The sequence below is a fragment of the Grammomys surdaster genome, unplaced genomic scaffold (genome assembly GCF_004785775.1).
Source record: "Grammomys surdaster isolate TR1022 unplaced genomic scaffold, NIH_TR_1.0 149, whole genome shotgun sequence".
NCBI lineage: Eukaryota > Metazoa > Chordata > Mammalia > Rodentia > Muridae > Grammomys > Grammomys surdaster.
The window spans coordinates 526,710-531,142 of record NW_021604607.1 but is presented as its reverse complement, the minus strand read 5'-3'; the positions used below and the strand labels follow the sequence as shown (position 1 = coordinate 531,142).

The 4,433-nt window shown below is 43.1% G+C and overlaps 1 long non-coding RNA gene across 1 annotated transcript; it reads right to left on the bottom strand.

Annotated features, from left to right (window-relative positions):
- Positions 1 to 1,254: 1,254 nt before the first annotated feature.
- Positions 1,255 to 2,590, bottom strand: LOC114619199. Its single transcript, XR_003711084.1, has 2 exons — positions 2,525 to 2,590; positions 1,255 to 1,717 (listed from the first exon to the last, which is right to left on the bottom strand). It is a non-coding gene; the product is annotated as an uncharacterized LOC114619199 (long non-coding RNA).
- Between the last annotated feature and the right edge of the window lie 1,843 nt (positions 2,591 to 4,433).

The window sequence follows — 4,433 nt, the reverse complement described above, 5'->3', positions numbered from 1 at the left end:
CCACTAACACACCTGCTTCGACAATCCTATAGAATGCCTTTTCTTTCTTTTTGGGGGGGTAAGGGGGGAGAGAAAGGATCTATGGGGAAAAGTAGCTCTCTGGCTGGTGTGGAACTCAATATGTAGATGAGGCTGCTCTCAAACTCCCTTAGATCTACCTGCCTGTTTCCCAAATACTAGATCAAAGACCAAGTCTGAAGAAAGTACTTGTAGTTTAAATATGGCTGCCATGCTCCCACCTTGATGATAATGGACTGAACCTCTAAACCTGTAAGCCAGTCTCACTTAAATATTGTCCTTTGTAAGAGTTGCCTTGGTCATGGTGTCTCTTCACACCAATGGAAACCCTAAGACAGAGCTGCTTCCTGTGACTAGCTTTCTCTCAGTACTTTAGAAGTCAGCCAACTTTCCCTGGAAAGGCTGCTATCATTTAGCTCTGTAACTGTATCTGTCACACAGCATAAATGAACCACTTAGCTGTGTTCCATAGCTCTGTCTGTACTTCAGAGTTTTCACATCCTCCTGGGTATTCTCCTGAATTTAAAAACACAAAAGTGTTAGTCACTTTCCCCATTGTTACACCGAAACTACCTGAGGAAAGCAACTTACAGAGGGAAGGGTCAAAGTCCAGCAGCAGGAAGGAGGCAGCTCTTCTCACTGCATCAGTAGTCAGCAGCCATGATGCTGCTCCCCTGTCCACTTTCTGTGTGTGCATATTCACAGTAACTTCTCTGTGAAGTTCTACATGAAGGGCTGTTCACATCCCATACTCACAAAAAGCTCCAGTTTGTACAAAGAGTGTAGTGTGTTTCCTAGTAGTGCAAATTGAACCCAGGACCTCTCACAGGCTAAGCACATACTACCACTGAACACCTCCCTCCCCAACCACCCCACGTTACCCCAACTCTCAAAATATGTTACTGATGGTCAGGGTCTCACTGGGTAGCCTGGAACGGTGTCTACATAGCCTAGGTTGGCTTCAGAACCACAATCATGCCTTAACCTCCCACACCACAAGACTTACCCAAGCTTTTAAGTTTGTTTCTTATTTCTTTCAGATAGGATGTTGGACAGCCAAGGCCAGTCAGTGCCTAACTACATACATAGCAAATTCCATGCAAACCCTAATCCTCTTACATCTACCTCCCAAGTACAGAAATCACAGGTTTGTACTAAGCAGTGCCAGAGCACTTACAGATCTATTATCTTATATATGCATATACTGGGAAATTTGATTCAAACAAACTTAGAGACTCAGTTTAAAAATGTTTTATTTCATTAAAAAAAAGTTTATTATGTACAAGACTTAGGTATATAGAAGGATACAGCCTTAATCACAAAAAAATGAGACTAGTCATCGTATTCTACTGTGGAATGTGTGTGATGCACTCTTCAATAATAAGCATAAACTATCTTTACTTTGCAGGCTAAGTTCTGAGTTCCACACTGGACCTGCACATATAAGACATTAGTCTAATTTTAAGATTGGTAATGCCAATGTCAAGCTGCTTGTATTTATAAGTACATATTTCACTATTCCAAATGTGTGGTGGTAACTACCAAAGCAGTAACCCTTGAAAGGTCTTCATCTTCCCCAGGTTTATACGTTTGTAATCCGAGTTCTTCTGCCACTTCCTGTCAGGTGGCTCCCCCCTCAGCTCAGCACTCAGCACGGTTAGGCATTGAGCTCTCTGTGTATCTCACCCATCTCCTTTATCTGCAACAGAGGAGGAGTATGCAAGGAAACAGGGTTTCTAGAACTCTCACTAAGTAGACCAAGCTGGCCTTGAACCCAGGGATACACTACCACCCAATGTTTTGGGTCTTAAAGTTACTTTTTCAGCTGGATGTGGTGGCTAACACCTGAAATCTCAGCACTCAGGAGGCAGAGGCAAGGAGTCTCTAAGTTTGAAGCCAGCCTGGTCTACAGAGTGAGTTCCAGGACAGGTAGGGTTATGTAAAGACGTTGGCTATATCTATCTATCTATCTATCTATCCATCCATCCATCCATCCATCCATCCATCCATCCATCCATCCATGATCTATTGATCAATCTATCTATCTATCTAGAGATATATATGAAAAAAAATTAAGGTTTTTCAAAACAGAGTTTATCATTTCTCTATGTAGCCCTTAGCCCTGGCTGGCCTTTGCCTCCCTAGTACTGGGATAAAAAGTGTGCATCCTATGCCCAACTCAAATGATTCTTATAAAATTGTGGAGACACAGGAAATCATGTTAGCAGTGGTCCAGGGTTTCTCTAACACAGCCTCACTGCAATATGCCTCCACAAGACTCCGAAAGCTAAAGCCAGAGGCTTCTGCAATTGTCAAGGAAACCGAAAGCAGGATGAAGTGGCCTGTCAGAGAACTCAGAGTTAGGTAAGAGCTCATTTCAAGACTGTCCCTAAGACTGTAGAGTCTACAGTGTGAAGGACATCAATGTAACCATGTTCTACTAGTGTCTTGAAAGGGACACTGATTCCTCAGAATAAGACACTCAGCATAGCCTTTATCCACTTACCTCAGCCTTCTCATATTTGGCTGATTTCTTCCTTGTAGATATAACCTGAAAGAAAAAACATTACTAGTACTACTCAAACAAAAGTGACAAAATTAACAAATGTGTTTTGAACAGACCTAAGCATGAATGTACAAGTTTGGGAAGTCTAAAAACTGGTCCCACAGTACCAATTATCTGAACAGCTATATCAGTACCAGAGGTACCTTCCTGGAGCAAAAGAGCTGTTAACTGAACATAGTGAGTACCCCACACATTCACATACCACCCATCCAGACAATGAATCTTAGAGTGTTCTCTAGGTTACCCTCACAGACAACATCAACACATGACCCTGAATGTGCTTCTTGATTTTAGGTTGGTTGATTGGGTCTCATTGCATATGTAGCCCTAACTAGCCTGGAACTCACTAGGGAGACCAGGCTGGTCCCGAGCTCTCCTCTGACTCCTTGAGCATGGGAGTTGAGTGTTCACACTCAGTCAAGCTTCTTTCCTGAGCTTCTACTTGGGTCTCTATGTGACAATTAGATTTCTGTCTGTTCTGTGTGTTTATTTGTCAGCTAAAGTTCATCTTTTATAAACCATCTATCTCTGCCAGGCAGTGGTGGCACACGCTTTTAATCCCAGCACTTGGGAGGCAGAGGCAGGCGGATTTCTGAGTTTGAGGCCAGCCTAGTCTACAGAGTGAGTTCCAGGACAGCCAGAGCTACACAGAGAAACCCTGTCTCGAAAAACCAAAAAAAAATAAAAAATAAAAAAAAAATAAATAAAATAAACCATCTATCTCTACTTACTAACAATCTTGTACCGAGGGAAGGGGTTGTTGCTGTTTTAAGATAGGACTCTACTATGTAGCTTAGGCTAGCCTTGAACTTTGATGTCACAATCCTCCTGCCTCAGCCACCTTGGGTATATGCCATCATGTCTAGCTTTGCTGCATTTATTTCTAGTTTGTGTGTATAAGTGGTGTGCTCATGCCTACATGTGTGTGGAGGCAGGAGAACAACTCTCTGGAACTAGTTCTCACTTGCCACCTTATGAAATCAGGATTTAAATGTCACCAGTGTAGGGAAAAGCTCAGGACCCCCAAGACCAAGTTCTCAGTACAAAGGAGATTTATTTGTCCAGAGGGACAGAGGGCAGGGTAAAGGGCAGAGGGAGAGGGGGAAGGGAACAAGGGATAAAGAAAAAAGCAGGTAAGGGAGAAGAGGACGGTATTTGTCCAGAGGCACAAGAAGACTACCTCTGGATAGAGAAGAGACAGATGTGGCTCATGGGCAAATGCTGGTTTATAAAGGTACAAGGGGAAACCCTGTGTTACAACGAGGTGTTTAATTTCAATAGGGCATGTTAATTAAATGAGCCAAAGGGGGATTTTGGTTGCTAGACTTCAATACTTTGATTACTGGACCTTGGTAGTCAGCCTCAGAAGGAGGAAGTGGACAAATAAGGGAATAGGCCTTGGGGCCAGCTTCAGGTACATAAACCAACAGTTTGTGAGGAGGCAGAGGGAACTGAGGAGGGAAAGGCCCACCAGCTTGTCACGCTCACCTGAATACTGACCACAGCTGGTTGAGGATCCCCTCAACCAGGCCTGAGCACAAGGCCTCTACCTGCCAGCTGCTGCCATTCTTTCTGTGGGTTCCTCAGCTACTTGTAAGATTTCATTGTATGTTATCCATTTTTATTTTACACATCATAAATATCTCCCTAGCTTATTTCCATTTTTTGCTTTATATGAAATTTGCCATGAAAATACAATTTTTTTTTCCTTGGGAGAAGCCTAAGGCAACTTGAAACTCTCAGTCCTCTTGCTGATCTCAGCCTCCTGAGAGCTAGGCCTGCAGGTGTGAGCCACTAAACCCAGCACTAAACGGTAAAATACTGAATTTTAGTTGGGCATAATGGCACG